Source organism: Pseudophryne corroboree, unplaced genomic scaffold (genome assembly GCF_028390025.1).
Source record: "Pseudophryne corroboree isolate aPseCor3 unplaced genomic scaffold, aPseCor3.hap2 scaffold_1609, whole genome shotgun sequence".
Lineage (NCBI taxonomy): Eukaryota > Metazoa > Chordata > Amphibia > Anura > Myobatrachidae > Pseudophryne > Pseudophryne corroboree.
Genome location: NW_026968243.1, coordinates 24,060 through 45,942, shown reverse-complemented (window position 1 = coordinate 45,942; position 21,883 = coordinate 24,060). Strand labels below are relative to the sequence as shown.

The 21,883-nt window shown below is 49.1% G+C and overlaps 18 non-coding genes and 4 pseudogenes across 18 annotated transcripts; 6 read left to right on the top strand and 16 right to left on the bottom strand.

Moving 5' to 3' along the window:
• The first annotated feature begins 334 nt into the window (after positions 1 to 334).
• LOC135001061 (U1 spliceosomal RNA) lies at positions 335 to 498 on the top strand. Its single transcript, XR_010202655.1, has one exon. It is a non-coding gene; the product is annotated as a U1 spliceosomal RNA (small nuclear RNA).
• Positions 499 to 650: 152 nt separating this feature from the next.
• Positions 651 to 813, top strand: LOC135001080 (U1 spliceosomal RNA). Its single transcript, XR_010202674.1, has one exon. It is a non-coding gene; the product is annotated as a U1 spliceosomal RNA (small nuclear RNA).
• Positions 814 to 1,487: 674 nt separating this feature from the next.
• Positions 1,488 to 1,651, top strand: LOC135001062 (U1 spliceosomal RNA). The gene has a single exon (XR_010202656.1). It is a non-coding gene; the product is annotated as a U1 spliceosomal RNA (small nuclear RNA).
• Positions 1,652 to 1,803: 152 nt separating this feature from the next.
• Positions 1,804 to 1,966, top strand: LOC135001024 (U1 spliceosomal RNA). Its single transcript, XR_010202626.1, has one exon. It is a non-coding gene; the product is annotated as a U1 spliceosomal RNA (small nuclear RNA).
• Positions 1,967 to 2,640: 674 nt separating this feature from the next.
• On the top strand, positions 2,641 to 2,804 carry LOC135001042 (U1 spliceosomal RNA). The gene has a single exon (XR_010202636.1). It is a non-coding gene; the product is annotated as a U1 spliceosomal RNA (small nuclear RNA).
• Positions 2,805 to 2,956: 152 nt separating this feature from the next.
• On the top strand, positions 2,957 to 3,098 carry LOC135001084 (U1 spliceosomal RNA; annotated as a pseudogene).
• Positions 3,099 to 4,245: 1,147 nt separating this feature from the next.
• On the bottom strand, positions 4,246 to 4,397 carry LOC135001089 (U1 spliceosomal RNA; annotated as a pseudogene).
• A 152-nt stretch (positions 4,398 to 4,549) lies between these two features.
• On the bottom strand, positions 4,550 to 4,713 carry LOC135001067 (U1 spliceosomal RNA). The gene has a single exon (XR_010202661.1). It is a non-coding gene; the product is annotated as a U1 spliceosomal RNA (small nuclear RNA).
• A 544-nt stretch (positions 4,714 to 5,257) lies between these two features.
• Positions 5,258 to 5,420, bottom strand: LOC135001076 (U1 spliceosomal RNA). Its single transcript, XR_010202670.1, has one exon. It is a non-coding gene; the product is annotated as a U1 spliceosomal RNA (small nuclear RNA).
• A 152-nt stretch (positions 5,421 to 5,572) lies between these two features.
• LOC135001051 (U1 spliceosomal RNA) lies at positions 5,573 to 5,736 on the bottom strand. Its single transcript, XR_010202645.1, has one exon. It is a non-coding gene; the product is annotated as a U1 spliceosomal RNA (small nuclear RNA).
• Positions 5,737 to 6,410: 674 nt separating this feature from the next.
• LOC135001073 (U1 spliceosomal RNA) lies at positions 6,411 to 6,573 on the bottom strand. The gene has a single exon (XR_010202667.1). It is a non-coding gene; the product is annotated as a U1 spliceosomal RNA (small nuclear RNA).
• A 152-nt stretch (positions 6,574 to 6,725) lies between these two features.
• Positions 6,726 to 6,889, bottom strand: LOC135001066 (U1 spliceosomal RNA). The gene has a single exon (XR_010202660.1). It is a non-coding gene; the product is annotated as a U1 spliceosomal RNA (small nuclear RNA).
• A 674-nt stretch (positions 6,890 to 7,563) lies between these two features.
• Positions 7,564 to 7,726, bottom strand: LOC135001074 (U1 spliceosomal RNA). The gene has a single exon (XR_010202668.1). It is a non-coding gene; the product is annotated as a U1 spliceosomal RNA (small nuclear RNA).
• A 152-nt stretch (positions 7,727 to 7,878) lies between these two features.
• LOC135001031 (U1 spliceosomal RNA) lies at positions 7,879 to 8,042 on the bottom strand. Its single transcript, XR_010202628.1, has one exon. It is a non-coding gene; the product is annotated as a U1 spliceosomal RNA (small nuclear RNA).
• A 674-nt stretch (positions 8,043 to 8,716) lies between these two features.
• LOC135001077 (U1 spliceosomal RNA) lies at positions 8,717 to 8,879 on the bottom strand. Its single transcript, XR_010202671.1, has one exon. It is a non-coding gene; the product is annotated as a U1 spliceosomal RNA (small nuclear RNA).
• A 152-nt stretch (positions 8,880 to 9,031) lies between these two features.
• On the bottom strand, positions 9,032 to 9,195 carry LOC135001056 (U1 spliceosomal RNA). The gene has a single exon (XR_010202650.1). It is a non-coding gene; the product is annotated as a U1 spliceosomal RNA (small nuclear RNA).
• A 698-nt stretch (positions 9,196 to 9,893) lies between these two features.
• LOC135001034 (U1 spliceosomal RNA) lies at positions 9,894 to 10,029 on the bottom strand (annotated as a pseudogene).
• Positions 10,030 to 10,181: 152 nt separating this feature from the next.
• LOC135001086 (U1 spliceosomal RNA) lies at positions 10,182 to 10,345 on the bottom strand. The gene has a single exon (XR_010202678.1). It is a non-coding gene; the product is annotated as a U1 spliceosomal RNA (small nuclear RNA).
• A 9,355-nt stretch (positions 10,346 to 19,700) lies between these two features.
• LOC135001023 (U1 spliceosomal RNA) lies at positions 19,701 to 19,864 on the bottom strand. Its single transcript, XR_010202625.1, has one exon. It is a non-coding gene; the product is annotated as a U1 spliceosomal RNA (small nuclear RNA).
• Positions 19,865 to 20,534: 670 nt separating this feature from the next.
• On the bottom strand, positions 20,535 to 20,697 carry LOC135001035 (U1 spliceosomal RNA). The gene has a single exon (XR_010202630.1). It is a non-coding gene; the product is annotated as a U1 spliceosomal RNA (small nuclear RNA).
• A 152-nt stretch (positions 20,698 to 20,849) lies between these two features.
• LOC135001068 (U1 spliceosomal RNA) lies at positions 20,850 to 21,013 on the bottom strand. The gene has a single exon (XR_010202662.1). It is a non-coding gene; the product is annotated as a U1 spliceosomal RNA (small nuclear RNA).
• A 695-nt stretch (positions 21,014 to 21,708) lies between these two features.
• On the bottom strand, positions 21,709 to 21,850 carry LOC135001030 (U1 spliceosomal RNA; annotated as a pseudogene).
• Positions 21,851 to 21,883: the final 33 nt, after the last annotated feature.

Sequence of the window (21,883 nt, the reverse complement as noted above, 5' to 3'; positions counted from 1 at the left end):
CCGCCATGCCCTGCACGCCCCTTTTCTCTTTTCATATGCAGACGAGGGTTGAAGCCAACTTTGACCCACTGCTTGGATGACATCACCATATGCAAATCCATCTGCGGCAGGCCATCCCCCAGGAATGCTTGCACTAGTTGTTGCATTTGGTTTGTTGTTTGGGGGTGCTTCAGTATTAGGCAGCCTTCTGCCCTCCCATGTTCATCTGAAAATATATGTTCTCCCTGCAGTTGTTGTCCCAAGATGAGAGTTCCCTTGTGCTGCCTCAGTTGAATCTCCTTTACTTGACAGAGATGTGCATGAGCAGCGGCCCTCCCCAGCCCTATTCCAAATCATACTTATTTTGCATAGGAGATACCATGGTCATGAAGATTTTTCTCCCAGGGTGAGGTTCATTCATTGCATTTTGGGTATGCTGACCCCTGTGATTTCCCCAAATGTGGGAAACTCGACTGCATTATTTGTGGTAGTGGGAGACTGTGTTTGTGCTTTCCTCTGGTCAGCTCTGGTAAAAGTCAGATTTCTTTGTCTCAGATTTTCCTTTAGCCTTGTTCTTCTTTCGAGAGTTCCCTTGTGCTGCCTCAGTTGGATCTCCTTCACTTTACAGGGGGGTACCCGAGCAGCGACCCTCCCCAGCTCTAGCCCAACTCCTACTTACCTGCCAGGTGAGATACTATGATCATGAAGGTGCTTCTCCCAGGGCAAGGCTCACCCATTGTACTCTGGGTGTGCTGCTCCTGCGATTTCCCCAAATGTGGGAAACTTGACTGCATAATTTGTGTTTCCCCTGGTCGGCTCTCGTATAATTCAGATCTCTTTGTCTCAGGTCTCTCTCCAGCCTAGTTTGCTGTCTGTTTCCACTTCTCTTTTCTTCAGCCGCTCCCTTCTATACCCTTGTGCACTATCCTGACTTCTCCTCCCGTCTGCTTACTTTGTGCCTTCCAATGCACAATGCAAACTACAGGTAGTGCTGCAGGGCCCACACCCTTTTACTTGCCTTACAGAGCAGCTCTGGAGCTGTTACAGTGCCCAGCTGCTGCAAGAAATCAGCTTGAATGCTTCAGGGGCTGGGGCATAGCCAACATGAGCCCCACACCGAAGGAGGGTGGAGGTGTTTAATGCAAACTAGGGGTCAGACAAGCGCCGCAAAAGGCCACCATGCCCTGCACGCCCCTTTTCTGTTTTCATATGCAGACGAGGGTTGAAGCCAACTTTGACCCACTGCTTGGATGACATTACCATATGCAAATCCGTCTTCTGCAGAACTTCCCCCAGGAATGCTTGCACTAGTTGTTGCATTTGGTTTGTTGTTTGGGGGTGCTTCAGTATTAGGCAGCCTTCTGCCCTCCCATGTTCATCTGAAAATATGTGTTCTCCCTGCAGTTGTTGTCCCCAGATGAGAGTTACCTTGTGCTGCCTCAGTTGAATCTCCTTAACTTGACAGAGATGTGCCTGAGCAGCGGCCCTCCCCAGCTCTATCCCAAATCATACTTATTTTGCATAGGAGATACCATGGTCATGAAGATTATTCTCCCAGGGTGAGGTTCATTCATTGCATTCTGGGTATGCTGACCCCTGTGATTTCCCCAAATGTGGGAAACTCGACTGCTTTATTTGTGGTAGTGGGGGACTGTGTTTGTGTGTTCCTCTGGTCAGCTCTGGTAAAAGTCAGATTTCTTTGTTTCAGATCTTCCTCTAGCCTTGTTCTTCTTTCGAGAGTTCCCTTGTGCTGCCTCAGTTGGATCTCCTTCACTTGACAGGGGGGTGCCCAAGCAGAGACCCTCCCCAGCTCTAGCCCAACTCCTACTTACCTGCCAGGTGAGATACTATGATCATGAAGGTGCTTCTCCCAGGGCAAGGCTCACCCATTGCACTCTGGGTGTGCTGCCCCTGCGATTTCCCCAAATGTGGGAAACTTAACTGCATAATTTGTGTTTCCCCTGGTCGGCTCTCGTATAATTCAGATCTCTTTGTCTCAGGTCTCTCTCCAACCTAGTTTGCTGTCTGTTTCCACTTCTCTTTTCTTCAGCCGCTCCCTTCTATACCCTTGTGCACTATCCTGACTTCTCCTCCCGTCTGCTTACTTTGTGCCTTCCAATGCACAATGCAAACTACAGGTAGTGCTGCAGGGCCCACACCCTTTTACTTGCCTTACAGAGCAGCTCTGGAGATGTTACAGTGCCCAGCTGCTGCAAGAAATCAGCTTGAATGCTTCAGGGGCTGGGGTATAGCCAACATGAGCCCCACACCAAAGGAGGGTGGAGGTGTTTAATGCAAACTAGGGGTCAGCCAAGCGCCGCAAAAGGCCACCATGCCCTGCACGCCCCTTTTCTCTTTTCATATGCAGACGAGGGTTGAAGCCAACTTTGACCCACTGCTTGGATGACATCACCATATGCAAATCCATCTGCGGCAGGCCTTCCCCCAGGAATGCTTGCACTAGTTGTTGCATTTGGTTTGTTGTTTGGGGGTGCTTCAGTATTAGGCAGCCTTCTGCCCTCCCATGTTCATCTGAAAATATATGTTCTCCCTGCAGTTGTTGTCCCCAGATGAGAGTACCCTTGTGCTGCCTCAGTTGAATCTCCTTTACTTGACAGAGATGTGCATGAGCAGCGGCCCTCCCCAGCCCTATTCCAAATCATACTTATTTTGCATAGGAGATACCATGGTCATGAAGATTTTTCTCCCAGGGTGAGGTTCATTCATTGCATTTTGGGTATGCTGACCCCTGTGATTTCCCCAAATGTGGGAAACTCAACTGCATTATTTGTGGTAGTGGGGGACTGTGTTTGTGCTTTCCTCTGGTCAGCTCTAGTAAAAGTCAGATTTCTTTGTCTCAGATTTTCCTCTAGCCTTGTTCTTCTTTCGAGAGTTCCCTTGTGCTGCCTTAGTTGGATCTCCTTCACTTTACAGGGGGGTACCCGAGCAGCGACCCTCCCCAGCTCTAGCCCAACTCCTACTTACCTGCCAGGTGAGATACTATGATCATGAAGGTGCTTCTCCCAGGGCAAGGCTCACCCATTGTACTCTGGGTGTGCTGCTCCTGCGATTTCCCCAAATGTGGGAAACTTGACTGCATAATTTGTGTTTCCCCTGGTCGGCTCTCGTATAATTGAGATCTCTTTGTCTCAGGTCTCTCTCCAGCCTAGTTTGCTGTCTGTTTCCACTTCTCTTTTCTTCAGCCGCTCCCTTCTATACCCTTGTGCACTATCCTGACTTCTCCTCCCGTCTGCTTACTTTGTGCCTTCCAATGCACAATGCAAACTACAGGTAGTGCTTCAGGGCCCACACCCTTTTACTTGCCTTACAGAGCAGCTCTGGAGCTGTTACAGTGCCCAGCTGCTGCAAGAAATCAGCTTGAATGCTTCAGGGGCTGGGGCATAGCCAACATCAGCCCCACACCGAAGGAGGGTGGAGGTGTTTAATGCAAACTAGGGGTCAGTCAAGCGCCGCAAAAGGCCACCATGCCCTGCACGCCCCTTTTCTGTTTTCATATGCAGACGAGGGTTGAAGCCAACTTTGACCCACTGCTTGGATGACATCACCATATGCAAATCCATCTGCGGCAGGCCTACCCCCAGGAATGCTTGCACTAGTTGTTGCATTTGGTTTGTTGTTTGGGGGTGCTTCAGTATTAGGCAGCCTTCTGCTGCACCCTGCTTTGGTGTGGGGCTCATGTTGGCCCACACCAAAGGAGGGTGGAGCAGAAGGCTGACTAATACTGAAGCACACCCAAACAACAAACCAAATGCAACAACTAGTGCAAGCATTCCTGGGGGAAGGCCTGCCGCAGACGGATTTGCATATGGTGATGTCATCCAAGCAGTGGGTCAAAGTTAGCTTCAACCCTTGTCTGCATATGAAAACAGAAAAGGGGCGTGCAGGGCATGGTGGCCTTTTGCGGCGCTTGACCGACCCCTAGTTTGCATTAAACACCTCCACCCTCCTTCGGTGTGGGGCTCATGTTGGCTATGCCCCAGCCCCTGAAGCATTCAAGCAGATTTCTTGCAGCAGCTGGGCACTGTAACAGCTCCAGAGCTGCTCTGTAAGGCAAGTAAAAGGGTGTGGGCCCTGCAGCACTACCTGTAGTTTGCATTGTGCATTCAAAGGCACAAAGTAAGCAGACGGGAGGAGAAGTCAGGATAGTGCACAAGGGTATAGAAGGGAGCGGTTGAAAAAAAGAGAAGTGGAAACAGACAGCAAACTAGGCTGGAGAGAGACCTGAGACAAAGAGATCTGAATTATACGAGAGCCGACCATGGGAAACACAAATTATGCAGTCAAATTTCCCACATTTGGGGAAATCGCAGGAGCAGCACACCCAGAGTACAATGGGTGAGCCTTGCCCTGGGAGAAGCACCTTCATGATCATAGTATCTCACCTGGCAGGTAAGTAGGAGTTGGGCTAGAGCTGGGGAGGGTCGCTGCTCGGGTACCCCCCTGTAAAGTGAAGGAGATCCAACTGAGGCAGCACAAGGGAACTCTCGAAACAAGAACAAGGCTAAAGGAAAATCTGAGACAAAGAAATCTGACTTTTACCAGAGCTGACCAGAGGAAAGCACAAACACAGTCTCCCACTACCACAAATAATGCAGTCAAGTTTCCCACATTTGGGGAAATCACAGGGGTCAGCATACCCAAAATGCAATGAATGAACCTCACCCTGGGAGAAAAATCTTCATGACCATGGTATCTCCTATGCAAAATAAGTATGATTTGGAATAGGGCTGGGGAGGGCCGCTGCTCATGCACATCTCTGTCAAGTAAAGGAGATTCAACTGAGGCAGCAAAAGGGAACTCTCATCTGGGGACAACAACTGCAGGGAGAACATATATTTTCAGATGAACATGGGAGGGCAGAAGGCTGCCTAATACTGAAGCACCCCCAAACAACAAACCAAATGCAACAACTAGTGCAAGCATTCCTGGGGGAAGGCCTGCCGCAGATGGATTTGCATATGGTGATGTCATCCAAGCAGTGGGTCAAAGTTGGCTTCAACCCTCGTCTGCATATGAAAAGAGAAAAGGGGCGTGCAGGGCATGGTGGCCTTTTGCGGCGCTTGGCTGACCCCTAGTTTGCATTAAACACGTCCACCCTCCTTTGGTGTGTAGTTCGCATTGTGCGTTGGAAGGCACAAAGTAAGCAGACAGGAGGAGAAGTCAGGATAGTGCGCAAGGGCATAGAAGGGAGCGGCTCAAGAAAAGAGAAGTGGAAACAGACAGCAAACTAGGCTGGAGAGAGACCTGAGACAAAGAGATCTGAATTATACGAGAGCCGACCAGGGGAAACACAAATTATGCAGTCAAGTTTCCCACATTTGGGGAAATCGCAGGAGCAGCACACCCAGAGTGCAATGGGTGAGCCTTGCCCTGGGAGAAGCACCTTCATGATCATAGTATCTCACCTGGCAGGTAAGTAGGAGTTGGGCTAGAGCTGGGGAGGGTCGCTGCTCGGGTACCCCCCTGTAAAGTGAAGGAGATCCAACTGAGGCAGCACAAGGGAACTCTCGAAAGAAGAACAAGGCAAGAGGAAAATCTGAGACAAAGAAATCTGACTTTTACCAGAGCTGACCAGAGGAAAGCACAAACACAGTCCCCCACTACCACAAATAATGCAGTTGAGTTTCCCACATTTGGGGAAATCACAGGGGTCAGCATACCCAAAATGCAATGAATGAACCTCACTCTGGGAGAACAATCTTCATGACCATGGTATCTCCTATGCAAAATAAGTATGATTTGGAATAGGGCTGGGGAGGGCCGCTGCTCATGCACATCTCTGTCAAGTAAAGGAGATTCAACTGAGGCAGCACAAGGGAACTCTCATCTGGGGACAACAACTGCAGGGAGAACACATATTTTCAGATGAACATGGGAGGGCAGAAGGCTGCCTAATACTGAAGCACCCCCAAACAACAAACCAAATGCAACAACTAGTGCAAGCATTCCTGGGGGAAGTTCTGCAGAAGACGGATTTGCATACGGTGATGTCATCCAAGCAGTGGGTCAAAGTTGGCTTCAACCCTCATCTGCATATGAAAAGAGAAAAGGGGCGTGCAGGGCATGGCGGCCTTTTACGGTGCTTGGATGACCCCTAGTTCGCATTAAACACCTCCACCCTCCTTTGGTGTGGGGCTCATGTTGGCCATGCCCCATCCCCTGAAGCATTCAAGCAGATTTCTTGCAGCAGCTGGGCACTGTAACAGCTCCAGAGCTGCTCTGTAAGGCAAGTAAAAGGGTGTGGGCCCTGCAGCACTACCTGTAGTTTGCATTGTGCATTGGAAGGCACAAAGTAAGCAGACGGGAGGAGAAGTCAGGATAGTGCACAAGGGTATAGAAGGGAGCGGCTGAAGAAAAGAGAAGTGGAAACAGACAGCAAACTAGGCTGGAGAGAGACCTGAGACAAAGAGATCTGAATTATACGAGAGCCGACCAGGGGAAACACAAATTATGCAGTCAAGTTTCCCACATTTGGGGAAATCGCAGGGGCAGCACACCCAGAGTGCAATGGGTGAGCCTTGCCCTGGGAGAAGCACCTTCATGATCATAGTATCTCACCTGGCAGGTAAGTAGGAGTTGGGCTAGAGCTGGGGAGGGTCGCTGCTCGGGTTCCCCCCTGTGAAGTGAAGGAGATCCAACTGAGGCAGCACCAGGGAACTCTCGAAAGAAGAACAAGGCTAGAGGAAGATCTGAGACAAAGAAATCTGACTTTTACCAGAGCTGACCAGAGGAAAGCACAAACACAGTCTCCCACTACCACAAATAATGCAGTCAAGTTTCCCACATTTGGGGAAATCACAGGGGTCAGCATACCCAAAATGCAATGAATGAACCTCACCCTGGGAGAAAAATCTTCATGACCATGGTATCTCCTATGCAAAATAAGTATGATTTGGAATAGGGCTGGGGAGGGCCGCTGCTCATGCACATCTCTGTCAAGTAAAGGAGATTCAACTGAGGCAGCACAAGGGAACTCTCATCTTGGGACAACAACTGCAGGGAGAACATATATTTTCAGATGAACATGGGAGGGCAGAAGACTGCCTAATACTGAAGCACCCCCAAACAACAAACCAAATGCAACAACTAGTGCAAGCATTCCTGGGGGAAGGCCTGCCGCAGATGGATTTGCATATGGTGATGTCATCCAAGCAGTGGGTCAAAGTTGGCTTCAACCCTCGTCTGCATATGAAAAGAGAAAAGGGGCGTGCAGGGCATGGTGGCCTTTTGCGGCGCTTGGCTGACCCCTAGTTTGCATTAAACACCTCCACCCTCCTTTGGTGTGGGGCTCATGTTGGCTATGCCCCAGCCCCTGAAGCATTCAAGCTGATTTCTTGCAGCAGCTGGGCACTGTAACAGCTCCAGAGCTGCTCTGTAAGGCAAGTAAAAGGGTGTGGGCCCTGCAGCACTACCTGTAGTTCGCATTGTGCGTTGGAAGGCACAAAGTAAGCAGACAGGAGGAGAAGTCAGGATAGTGCGCAAGGGCATAGAAGGGAGCGGCTCAAGAAAAGAGAAGTGGAAACAGACAGCAAACTAGGCTGGAGAGAGACCTGAGACAAAGAGATCTGAATTATACGAGAGCCGACCAGGGGAAACACAAATTATACAGTCAAGTTTCCCACATTTGGGGAAATCGCAGGAGCAGCACACCCAGAGTGCAATGGGTGAGCCTTGCCCTGGGAGAAGCACCTTCATGATCATAGTATCTCACCTGGCAGGTAAGTAGGAGTTGGGCTAGAGCTGGGGAGGGTCGCTGCTCGGGTACCCCCCTGTAAAGTGAAGGAGATCCAACTAAGGCAGCACAAGGGAACTCTCGAAAGAAGAACAAGGCTAGAGGAAAATCTGAGACAAAGAAATCTGACTTTTACCAGAGCTGACCAGAGGAAAGCACAAACACAGTCCCCCACTACCACAAATAATGCAGTTGAGTTTCCCACATTTGGGGAAATCACAGGGGTCAGCATACCCAAAATGCAATGAATGAACCTCACCCTGGGAGAAAAATCTTCATGACCATGGTATCTCCTATGCAAAATAAGTATGATTTGGAATAGGGCTGGGGAGGGCCGCTGCTCATGCACATCTCTGTCAAGTAAAGGAGATTTAACGGAGGCAGCACAAGGGAACTCTCATCTGGGGACAACAACTGCAGGGAGAACACATATTTTCAGATGAACATGGGAGGGCAGAAGGCTGCCTAATACTGAAGCACCCCCAAACAACAAACCAAATGCAACAACTAGTGCAAGCATTCCTGGGGAAAGTTCTGCAGAAGACGGATTTGCATACGGTGATGTCATCCAAGCAGTGGGTCAAAGTTGGCTTCAACCCTCATCTGCATATGAAAAGAGAAAAGGGGCGTGCAGGGCATGGCGGCCTTTTGCGGTGCTTGGATTACCCCTAGTTCGCATTAAACACCTCCACCCTCCTTTGGTGTGGGGCTCATGTTGGCCATGCCCCATCCCCTGAAGCATTCAAGCTGATTTCTTGCAGCAGCTGGGCACTGTAACAGCTCCAGAGCTGCTCTGTAAGGCAAGTAAAAGGGTGTGGGCCCTGCAGCACTACCTGTAGTTTGCATTGTGCATTGGAAGGCACAAAGTAAGCAGACGGGAGGAGAAGTCAGGATAGTGCACAAGGGTATAGAAGGGAGCGGCTGAAGAAAAGAGAAGTGGAAACAGACAGCAAACTAGGCTGGAGAGAGACCTGAGACAAAGAGATCTGAATTATACGAGAGCCGACCAAGGGAAACACAAATTATGCAGTCAAGTTTCCCACATTTGGGGAAATCGCAGGGGCAGCACACCCAGAGTGCAATGGGTGAGCCTTGCCCTGGGAGAAGCACCTTCATGATCATAGTATCTCACCTGGCAGGTAAGTAGGAGTTGGGCTAGAGCTGGGGAGGGTCGCTGTTCGGGCACCCCCCTGTCAAGTGAAAGAGATCCAACTGAGGCAGCACAAGGGAACTCTCGAAAGAAGAACAAGGCTAGAGGAAGATCTGAGACAAAGAAATCTGACTTTTTCCAGAGCTGGCCAGAGGAAAGCACAAACACAGTCCCCCACTACCACAAATAATGCAGTCGAGTTTCCCACATTTGGGGAAATCACAGGGGTCAGCATACCCAGAATGCAATGAATGAACCTCACCCTGGGAGAACAATCTTCATGACCATGGTATCGCCTATGCAAAATAAGTATGATTTGGGATAGGGCTGGGGAGGGCCGCTGCTCAGGCACATCTCTGTCAAGTAAAGGAGATTCAACTGAGGCAGCACAAGGGAACTCTCATCTTGGGACAACAACTGCAGGGAGAACACATATTTTCAGATGAACATGTGAGGGCAGAAGGCTGCCTAATACTGAAGCACCCCCAAACAACAAACCAAATGCAACAACTAGTGCAAGCATTCCTGGGGGAAGGCCTGCAGCAGATGGATTTGCATATGGTGATGTCATCCAAGCAGTGGGTCAAAGTTGGCTTCAACCCTCGTCTGCATATGAAAAGAGAAAAGGGGCGTGCAGGGCATGGCGGCCTTTTGCAGCGCTTGGATGACCCCTAGTTTGCATTACACACCTCCTCCCTCCTTCGGTGTGGGGCTCATGTTGGCTATGCCCCAGCCCCTGAAGCATTCAAGCTGATTTCTTGCAGCAGCTGGGCACTGTAACTGCTCCAGAGCTACTCTGTAAGGCAAGTAAAAGGGTGTGGGCCCTGCAGCACTACCTGTAGTTCGCATTGTGCGTTGGAAGGCACGAAGTAAGCAGACGGGAGAAGTCAGGATAGTGCGCAAGGGCATAGAAGGGAGCGGCTCAAGAAAAGAGAAGTGGAAACAGACAGCAAACTAGGCTGGAGAGAGACCTGAGACAAAGAGATCTGAATTATACGAGAGCCGACGAGGGGAAACACAAATTATGGAGTCAAGTTTCCCACATTTGGGGAAATCGCAGGAGCAGCACACCCAGAGTGCAATGGTTGAGCCTTGCCCTGGGAGAAGCACCTTCATGATCATAGTATCTCACCTGGCAGGTAAGTAGGAGTTGGGCTAGAGCTGGGGAGGGTCGCTGCTCGGGTTCCCCCCTGTGAAGTGAAGGAGATCCAACTGATGCAGCACCAGGGAACTCTCGAAGGAAGAACAAGGCTAGAGGAAGATCTGAGACAAAGAAATCTGACTTTTACCAGAGCTGACCAGAGGAAAGCACAAACACAGTCCCCCACTACCACAAATAATGCAGTCGAGTTTCCCACATTTGGGAAAATCACAGGGGTCAGCATACCCAGAATGCAATGAATGAACCTCACCCTGGGAGAACAATCTTCATGACCATGGTATCTCCTATGCAAAATAAGTATGATTTGGGATAGGGCTGGTGAGGGCCGCTGCTCAGGCACATCTCTGTCAAGTAAAGGAGATTCAACTGAGGCAGCACAAGGGAACTCTCATCTGGGGACAACAACTGCAGGGAGACCACATCTTTTCAGATGAACATGGGAGGGCGGAAGGCTGCCTAATACTGAAGCACCATCAAATATCAAACCATGGCCCTCATTCCGAGTTGATCGCTCGCAAGGCGATTTTAGCAGAGTTACACACGCTAAGCCGCCGCCTACTGGGAGTGAATCTTAGCTTCTTAAAATTGCGACCGATGTATTTGCAATATTGCGATTACAAACTACTTAGCAGTTTCAGAGTAGCTTCAGACTTACTCGGCATCTGCGATCAGTTCAGTGCTTGTCGTTCCTGGTTTGACGTCACAAACACTCCCAGAGTTCGTCCAGACACTCCCCCGTTTCTCCGGCCACTCCTGCGTTTTTTCCGGAAACTGTAGCGTTTTTTCCCACACGCCCATAAAACGGCCTGTTTCCGCCCAGTAACACCCATTTCCTGTCAATCACATTACGATCGCCGGAGCGAAGAAAAAGCCGTGAGTAAAAATACTTTCTTCATTGTAAAATTACTTGGCGCAGTCGCAGTGCGAATATTGCGCATGCGTACTAAGCAGAATTTCACTGCGATGCGATGAAATTTACAGAGCGAACGACTCGGAATGAGGGTCCATATGCAACAACTAGTACAAGCACTCCTGGGGGAAGGTCTGCAGCAGACGGATTTGCATACGGTGATGTTATCCAAGCAGTGGGCCAAAGTTGACTGGAACCCTCATCTGCATATGAAAAGAGAAAAGGGGCATGCAGGGCATGGCGGCCTTTTGCAGTGCTTGGATGACCCCTAGTTCGCATTAAACACCCCCACCCTCCTTTGGTGTGGGGCTCATGTTGGCCATGCCCCATCCCCTGATGCATTCAAGCTGATTTCTTGCAGCAGCTGGGCACTGTAACAGCTCCAGAGCTGTTCTGTAAGGCAAGTAAAAGGGTGTGGGCCCTGCAGCACCACCTGTTGTTCGCATTGTGCGTTGGAAGGCACAAATTAAGCAGACGGGAGGAGAAGTCAGGATAGTGCGCAAGGGCATTCTTTTCTCTTAGTCCGGGGGCAAGGCTTCAAAATGGGGTCTGCAACGGAGGAGACACAGGGGGCGTGGTCACTAGAGATGAGCGCCGGAAATTTTTCGGGTTTTGTGTTTTGGTTTTGGGTTCGGTTCCGCGGCCGTGTTTTGGGTTCGACCGCGTTTTGGCAAAACCTCACCGAATTTTTTTTGTCGGATTCGGGTGTGTTTTGGATTCGGGTGTTTTTTTCCAAAAAACCTAAAAAACAGCTTAAATCATAGAATTTGGCGGTCATTTTGATCCCAAAGTATTATTAACCTCAAAAACCATAATTTCCACTCATTTTCAGTCTATTCTGAATACCTCACACCTCACAATATTATTTTTAGTCCTAAAATTTGCACCGAGGTCGCTGTGTGAGTAAGAAAAGCGACCCTAGTGGCCGACACAAACACCGGGCCCATCTAGGAGTGGCACTGCAGTGTCACGCAGGATGGCCCTTCCAAAAAACCCTCCCCAAACAGCACATGACGCAAAGAAAAAAAGAGGCGCAATGAGGTAGCTGTGTGAGTAAGATTAGCGACCCTAGTGGCCGACACAAACACCGGGCCCATCTAGGAGTGGCACTGCAGTGTCACGCAGGATGTCCCTTCCAAAAAACCCTCCCCAAACAGCACATGACGCAAAGAAAAAAAGAGGCGCAATGAGGTAGCTGTGTGAGTAAGATAAGCGACCCTAGTGGCCGACACAAACACCGGGCCCATCTAGGAGTGTCACTGCAGTGTCACGCAGGATGTCCCTTCCAAAAAACCCTCCCCAAACAGCACATGACGCAAAGAAAAAAAGAGGCGCAATGAGGTAGCTGTGTGAGTAAGATAAGCGACCCTAGTGGCCGACACAAACACCGGGCCCATCTAGGAGTGGCACTGCAGTGTCACGCAGGATGTCCCTTCCAAAAAACCCTCCCCAAACAGCACATGACGCAAAGAAAAAGAAAAGAAAAAAGAGGTGCAAGATGGAATTGTCCTTGGGCCCTCCCACCCACCCTTATGTTGTATAAACAGGACATGCACACTTTAACCAACCCATCATTTCAGTGACAGGGTCTGCCACACGACTGTGACTGATATGACGGGTTGGTTTGGACCCCCACCAAAAAAGAAGCAATTAATCTCTCCTTGCACAAACTGGCTCTACAGAGGCAAGATGTCCACCTCATCTTCATCCTCCGATATATCACCGTGTACATCCCCCTCCTCACAGATTATCAATTTGTCCCCACTGGAATCCACCATCTCAGCTCCCTGTGTACTTTGTGGAGGCAATTGCTGCTGGTCAATGTCTCCACGGAGGAATTGATTATAATTCATTTTAATGAACATCATCTTCTCCACATTTTCTGGATGTAACCTCGTACGCCGATTGCTGACAAGGTGAGCGGCGGCACTAAACACTCTTTCGGAGTACACACTTGTGGGAGGGCAACTTAGGTAGAATAAAGCCAGTTTGTGCAAGGGCCTCCAAATTGCCTCTTTTTCCTGCCAGTATAAGTACGGACTGTGTGACGTGCCTACTTGGATGCGGTCACTCATATAATCCTCCACCATTCTTTCAATGGGGAGAGAATCATATGCAGTGACAGTAGACGACATGTCCGTAATCGTTGTCAGGTCCTTCAGTCCGGACCAGATGTCAGCATCAGCAGTCGCTCCAGACTGCCCTGCATCACCGCCAGCGGGTGGGCTCGGAATTCTGAGCCTTTTCCTCGCACCCCCAGTTGCGGGAGAATGTGAAGGAGGAGATGTTGTTGACAGGTCGCGTTCCGCTTGACTTGACAATTTACTCACCAGCAGGTGTTTGAACCCCAGCAGACTTGTGTCTGCCGGAAAGAGAGATCCAAGGTAGGCTTTAAATCTAGGATCGAGCACGGTGGCCAAAATGTAGTGCTCTGATTTCAACAGATTGACCACCCGTGAATCCTTGCTAAGCGAATTAAGGGCTCCATCCACAAGTCCCACATGCCTAGCGGAATCGCTCCGTGTTAGCTCCTCCTTCAATGTCTCCAGCTTCTTCTGCAAAAGCCTGATGAGGGGAATGACCTGACTCAGGCTGGCAGTGTCTGAACTGACTTCACGTGTGGCAAGTTCAAAGGGCATCAGAACCTTGCACAACGTTGAAATCATTCTCCACTGCGCTTGAGACAGGTGCATCCCACCTCCTATATCGTGCTCAATTGTATAGGCTTGAATGGCCTTTTGCTGCTCCTCCAACCTCTGAAGCATATACAGGGTTGAATTCCACCTCGTTACCACTTCTTGCTTCAGATGATGGCAGGGCAGGTTCAGTAGTTTTTGGTGGTGCTCCTGTTTTCTGTACGTGGTGCCTGTACGCCGAAAGTGTCCCGCAATTCTTCTGGCCACCGACAGCATCTCTTGCACGCCCCTGTCGTTTTTTAAAAAATTCTGCACCACCAAATTCAAGGTATGTGCAAAACATGGGACGTGCTGGAATTGGCCCAGATTTAATGCACACACAATATTGCTGGCGTTGTCCGATGCCACAAATCCACAGGAGAGTCCAATTGGGGTAAGCCATTCCGCGATGATCTTCCTCAGTTGCCGTAAGAGGTTTTCAGCTGTGTGCGTATTCTGGAAACCGGTGATACAAAGCGTAGCCTGCCTAGGAAAGAGTTGGCGTTTGCGAGATGCTGCTACTGGTGCCGCCGCTGCTGTTCTTGCGGCGGGAGTCCATACATCTACCCAGTGGGCTGTCACAGTCATATAGTCCTGACCCTGCCCTGCTCCACTTGTCCACATGTCCGTGGTTAAGTGGACATTGGGTACAACTGCATTTTTTAGGACACTGGTGAGTCTTTTTCTGATGTCCGTGTACATTCTCGGTATCGCCTGCATAGAGAAGTGGAACCTAGATGGTATTTGGTAACGGGGGCACACTACCTCAAGAAATTGTCTAGTTCCCTGTGAACTAACGGCGGATACCGGACGCACGTCTAAAACCAACATAGTTGTCAAGGCCTCAGTTATCCGCTTTGCAACAGGATGACTGCTGTGATATTTCATCTTCCTCGCAAAGGACTGTTGGACAGTCAATTGCTTGGTGGAAGTAGTAAAAGTGTGCTTACGACTTCCCTTCTGGGATGACCATCGACTCCCAGCAGCAACAACAGCAGCGCCAGCAGCAGTAGGCGTTACACGCAAGGATGCATCGGAGGAATCCCAGGCAGGAGAGGACTCGTCAGAATTGCCAGTGACATTGCCTGCAGGACTATTGGCATTCCTGGGGAAGGAGGAAATTGACACTGAGGGAGTTGGTGGGGTGGTTTGCGTGAGCTTGGTTACAAGAGGAAGGGATTTACTGGTCAGTGGACTGCTTCCGCTGTCACCCAAAGTTTTTGAACTTGTCACTGACTTATTATGAATGCGCTGCAGGTGACGTATAAGGGAGGATGTTCCGAGGTGGTTAACGTCCTTACCCCTACTTATTACAGCTTGACAAAGGGAACACACGGCTTGACACCTGTTGTCCGCATTTCTGGTGAAATACTTTCACACCGAAGAGCTGATTTTTTTGGTATTTTCACCAGGCATGTCAACGGCCATATTCCTACCACGGACAACAGGTGTCTCCCCGGGTGCCTGACTTAAACAAACCACCTCACCATCAGAATCCTCCTGGTCAATTTCCTCCCCAGCGCCAGCAACACCCATATCCTCCTCATCCTGGTGTACTTCAACACTGACATCTTCAATCTGACTATCAGGAACTGGACTGCGGGTGCTCCTTCCATCACTTGCAGGGGGCGTGCAAATGGTGGAAGGCGCATGCTCTTCACGTCCAGTGTTGGGAAGGTCAGGCATCGCAACCGACACAATTGGAGTCGGACTCTCCTTGTGGATTTGGGATTTCGAAGAACGCACAGTTCTTTACGGTGCTACTGCTTTTGCCAGCTTTAGTCTTTTCATTTTTCTAGCGAGAGGCTGAGTGCTTCCATCCTCATGTGAAGCTGAACCACTAGCCATGAACATAGGCCAGGGCCTCAGCCGTTCCTTGCCACTCCGTGTGGTAAATGGCATATTGGCAAGTTTACGCTTCTCCTCCGACAATTTTATTTTAGGTTTTGGAGTCCTTTTTTTACTGATATTTGGTGTTTTGGATTTGACATGCTCTGTACTATGACATTGGGCATCGGCCTTGGCAGACGACGTTGCTGGCATTTCATCGTCTCGGCCATGACTAGTGGCAGCAGCTTCAGCACGAGGTGGAAGTGGATCTTGATCTTTCCCTAATTTTGGAACCTCAACATTTTTGTTCTCCATATTTTAATAGGCACAACTAAAAGGCACCTCAGGTAAACAATGGAGATGGATGGATTGGATACTAGTATACAATTATGGACGGGCTGCCGAGTGCCGACACAGAGGTAGCCACAGCCGTGAACTACCGCACTGTACTGTGTCTGCTGCTAATATATAGACTGATTGATAAAGAGATAGTATACTCGTAACTAGTATGTATGTATAAAGAAAGAAAAAAAAAACCACGGTTAGGTGGTATATACAATTATGGACGGGCTGCCGAGTGCCGACACAGAGGTAGCCACAGCCGTGAACTACCGCACTGTACTGTGTCTGCTGCTAATATAGACTGGTTGATAAAGAGATAGTATACTCGTAACTAGTATGTATGTATAAAGAAAGAAAAAAAACCACGGTTAGGTGGTATATACAATTATGGACGGGCTGCCGAGTGCCGACACAGAGGTAGCCACAGCCGTGAACTACCGCACTGTACTGTGTCTGCTGCTAATATAGACTGGTTGATAAAGAGATAGTATACTCGTAACTAGTATGACTATAAAGAAAGAAAAAAAAACCACGGTTAGGTGGTATATACAATTATGGACGGGCTGCCGAGTGCCGACACAGAGGTAGCCACAGCCGTGAACTACCGCACTGTACTGTGTCTGCTGCTAATATATAGACTGGTTGATAAAGAGATAGTATACTCGTAACTAGTATGTATGTATAAAGAAAGAAAAAAAAACCACGGTTAGGTGGTATATACAATTATGGACGGGCTGCCGAGTGCCGACACAGAGGTAGCCACAGCCGTGAACTACCGCACTGTACTGTGTCTGCTGCTAATATATAGACTGGTTGATAAAGAGATAGTATACTCGTAACTAGTATGTATGTATAAAGAAAGAAAAAAAAACCACGGTTAGGTGGTATATACAATTATGGACGGGCTGCCGAGTGCCGACACAGAGGTAGCCACAGCCGTGAACTACCGCACTGTACTGTGTCTGCTGCTAATATAGACTGGTTGATAAAGAGATAGTATACTCGTAACTAGTATGTATGTATAAAGAAAGAAAAAAAAACCACGGTTAGGTGGTATATACAATTATGGACGGGCTGCCGAGTGCCGACACAGAGGTAGCCACAGCCGTGAACTACCGCACTGTACTGTGTCTGCTGCTAATATAGACTGGTTGATAAAGAGATAGTATACTACTAATATTATATATACTGGTGGTCAGGTCACTGGTCACTAGTCACACTGGCAGTGGCACTCCTGCAGCAAAAGTGTGCACTGTTTAATTTTAATATAATATTATGTACTCCTGGCTCCTGCTATAACCTATAACTGGCACTGCAGTGCTCCCCAGTCTCCCCCACAATTATAAGCTGTGTGAGCTGAGCACAGTCAGATATATATATACATTGATGCAGCACACTGGGCTGAGCAGTGCACACAGATATGGTATGTGACTGAGTCACTGTGTGTATCGTTTTTTTCAGGCAGAGAACGGATATATTAAATAAAACAAACAACTGCACTATCTGGTGGTCACTGTGGTCGTCAGTCACTAAACTCTGCACTCTCTTCTACAGTATCACAGCCTCAGGTCAATCTCTCTCTCTCTCAACCCTAATCTAAATGGAGAGGACGCCAGCCACGTCCTCTCCCTATCAATCTCAATGCACGTGTGAAAATGGCGGCGACGCGCGGCTCCTTATATAGAATCCGAGTCTCGCGAGAATCCGACAGCGTCATGATGACGTTCGGGCGCGCTCGGGTTAACCGAGCAAGGCGGGAGGATCCGAGTCTGCTCGGACCCGTGAAAAAAACATGAAGTTCGTGCGGGTTCGGATTCATAGAAACCGAACCCGCTCACCTCTAGTGGTCACAGCAGCTTTTCTCTACAGTCTGCACCAGCAGGAGCCTACACCATTTTTTATGATCACGCTGAACTGCAGTGCGACTGCAATTACAGCATGGTCAAGAAGGGAGGCGTCATGCTGGGTGGCCATGCCCTGTCACTGTGCAGGAGCCAGCACCGCTCACACACTAGTCCCCGGGTGCAGCCCCCAACCCCCGGGACACCCGGAGCAACAAAATGTAGATTCAGGCCACCAGGCCACGCCCCTACCTATGAAACCATGCCTCCTTTTTAACATTGCGCTGTTTATCTGCGCGCACTGCATTACAATCTCCCTCGCCACCTCTCTGGGTGTCACCAGTGATAGTGACACCTCTGCCATGCTTGTAGCAGCTGGTCCTAAGATCTACGCCTCAAGCCCTGAGTGTTTGCCCTTGTGACTTGTTGATCATCATAGCGAAGCAGATGCTTACAGAAAACTGCAGGGGCTTAGATTGAAAATAAAAAAAATTGATGGGTATAAGGTAGAGAGGAGCGGGTTCGGTTCTCCGAGAACCGAATTCCCCACGAACTCCACGTGGTTTACACTGGTCCGAGGCAGGCTCGGTTGTTCCCGCCTGACTTGGAAAACCTGAACAAGGGAAAATGTCATCATCCCGCTGTCAGATTCTCGTGAGATTCGGATTCCATATAAAGAGCTGCGCGTTGCTGCCATTTTTACTCGTGCATTGAAGAGAGAGCGGAGAGGACGTGGCTATGTTCTCTCAGTGGAAATCTCAATATCAGTGCTCAGTATCAGTGGTTACTTATTGCTGCTCAGTAATACTAGTAGTGTGTCTCTCCTGCTCAGTGTCAGTTCTCAGTAGTATCCTCATCAGTGCTCAGTATCACTGCTCATTGTCTTGTGCTGTATTGTGGTGCTCAGCATACTACAGTACATTACTAATAGTCCAGTGCTGCATCTTGCTGCTCAGTGTCAGTTCTAGTATCCTCATCAGTGCTCACTATCACTGCTCATTGCATTGTGGTGTTCTGTATACTACAGTAACATAGTAATATAGTATATATAGAGGAGCGGGTTCGGTTCTCCGAGAACCGAATTCCCGACGAACTCCACGTGGTTTACACTGGTCCGAGGCAGGCTCGGTTGTTCCCGCCTGACTCGGAAAACCTGAACAAGGGAAAATGTCATCATCCCGCTGTCGGATTCTCGCGAGATTCGGATTCCATATAAAGAGCTGCGCGTTGCCGCCATTTTTACTCGTGCATTGAAGAGAGAGCGGAGAGGACGTGGCTATGTTCTCTCAGTGGAAATCTCAATATCAGTGCTCAGTATCAGTGGTTACTTATTGCTGCTCAGTAATACTAGTAGTGTGTCTCTCCTGCTCAGTGTCAGTTCTCAGTAGTATCCTCATCAGTGCTCAGTATCACTGCTCATTGTCTTGTGCTGCATTGTGGTGCTCAGCATACTACAGTACATTACTAATATTCCAGTGCTGCATCTTGCTGCTCAGTGTCAGTTCTAGTATCCTCATCAGTGCTCACTATCACTGCTCATTACATTGTGGTGTTCTGTATACTACAGTAACATAGTAATATAGTAACATATAGTAACATAGTTTTTGAGGTTGAATAGAGGCAAATTGCCCATCGTGTTCAACCTGTTTTAAGTTGTGATGATTCTACATACTTGCTGAATAATGTTTTATGACTAGTTAGCTACTATAACTCATGTTACCCCCGGATTAACCATGTTGATATTTTAAGTATTATAACCTTGGATAGCTTTTTCATTCAGAAATGTATCCATTCCTTTTTTAAATCCAATTACAGAGTCCGCCATTACCACCTTCCCTGGCAGGGAATTCCACATCCTGATTGCCCTAACAGTGAAGATCATAGTATCTCACCTGGCAGGTAAGTAGGAGTTGGGCTAGAGCTGTGGAGGATTGCTGCTCGGGCACCCCCTGTCAAGTGAAGGAGATCCAACTGAGGCAGCACAAGGGAACTCTCGAAAGAAGAACAAGGCTAGAGGAAGATCTGAGACAAAGAAATCTGACTTTTACCAGAGCTGACCAGAGGAAAGCACAAACACAGTCCCCCACTACCACAAATAATGCAGTCGAGTTTCCCACATTTGGGGAAATCACAGGGGTCAGCATACCCAGAGTGCAATGAATGAACCTCACCCTGGGAGAACAATCTTCATGACCATGGTATCTCCTATGCAAAATAAGTATGATTTGGGATAGGGCTGGGGAGGGCCGCTGCTCAGGCACATCTCTGTCAAGAAAAGGAGATTCAACTGAGGCAGCACAAGGGAACTCTCATCTGGGGACAACAACTGCAGGGAGAACACATATTTTCAGATGAACATGGGAGGGCAGAAGGCTGCCTAATACTGAAGCACCCCCAAACAACAAACCAAATGCAACTACTAATGCAAGCATTCCTGGGGGAAGGCCTGCAGCAGACGGATTTGCATATGGTGATGTCATCCAAGCAGTGGGTCAAAGTTGGCTTCAACCCTCGTCTGCATATGAAAATAAAAAAGGGGTGTGCAGGGCATGGCGGCCTTTTGCGGCGCTTGGATGACCCCTAGTTCGCATTAAACACCTCCACCCTCCTTCGGTGTGGGGCTCATGTTGGCTATGCCCCAGCCCCTGAAGCATTCAAGCTGATTTCTTGCAGCAGCTGGGCACTGTAACAGCTCCAGAGCTGCTCTGTAAAGCAAGTAAAAGGGTGTGGGCCCTGCAGCACTACCTGTAGTTTGCATTGTGCGTTGGAAGGCACAAAGTAAGCAGACGGGGAAGTCAGGATAGTGCACAAGGGCATAGAAGGGAGCGGCTCAAGAAAAGAGAAATGGAAACAGACAGCAAACTAGGCTGGAGAGAGACCTGAGACAAAGAGATCTGAATTATACGAGAGCCGACCAGAGGAAACACAAATTATGTAATCAAGTGTCCCACATTTGGGGAAATCGTAGGAGCAGCACACCCAGAGTGCATTGGGTGAGCCTTGCCCTGGGAGAAGCACCTTCCTGATCATAGTATCTCACCTGGCAGGTAAGTAGGAGTTGGGCTAGAGCTGGGGAGGGTCGCTGTACGGGCACCCCCCTGTCAAGTGAAGGAGATCCAACTGAGGCAGCACAAGGAAACTCTCGAAAAAAGAACAAGGCTAGATGAAGATCTGAGACATAGAAATCTGACTTTTACCAGAGCTGACCAGAGGAAAGCACAAACACAGTCCCCCACTACAACAAATAATGCAGTCGAGTTTCCCACATTTGGGGAAATCACAGGGGTCAGCATACCCAGAATGCAATGAATGAACCTCACCCTGGGAGATCAATCTTCATGATAATGGTATCTTCTATGCAAAATAAGTATGATTTGGGATAGGGCTGGGGAGGGCCGCTGCTCAGGCACATCTCTGTCAAGTAAAGGAGATTCAACTGAGGCAGCACAAGGGAACTCTCATCTGGGGACAACAACTGCAGGGAGAACACATATTTTCAGATGAAAATGGGAGAGCAGAAGGCTGCCTAATACTGAAGCACCCCCAAACAACAAACCAAATGCAACAACCAGTACAAGCATTCCTGGGAAAAGGTCTGCAGAAGACGGATTTGCATACGGTGATGTCATCCAAGCAGTGGGCCAAAGTTGGCTGGAACCCTCATCTGCATATGAAAAGTGAAAAGGGGTATGCAGGGCATGGCGGCCTTTTGCGGTGCTTGGATGACCCTTAGTTTGCATTAAACACCTCCACCCTCCGTCGGTGTGGGGCTCATGTTGGCTATGCCCCAGCCCCTGAAGCATTCAAGCTGATTTCTTGCAGCAGCTGGGCACTGTAACAGCTCCAGAGCTGCTCTGTAAGGCAAGTAAAAGGGTGTGGGCCCTGCAGCACTACCTGTAGTTTGCATTGTGCATTGGAAGGCACAAAGTAAGCAGACAGGAGGAGATGTCAGGATAGTCCACAAGGGTATTGAAGGGAGGGGCTTAAGAAAAAAGAAGTGGAAACAGACAGCAAACTAGGCTGGAGAGAGACCTGAGACAAAGAGATCTGAATTATATGAGAGCCGACCAGGGGAAACACAAATTATGCAGTCAAGTTTCCCACATTTGGGGAAATCGCAGGGGCAGCACACCCAGAGTGCATTGGGTGAGCCTTGCCCTGGGAGAAGCACCTACATGATCATAGTATCTCACCTGGCAGGTAAGTAGGAGTTGGGCTAGAGCTGGGGAGGGTCGCTGCTC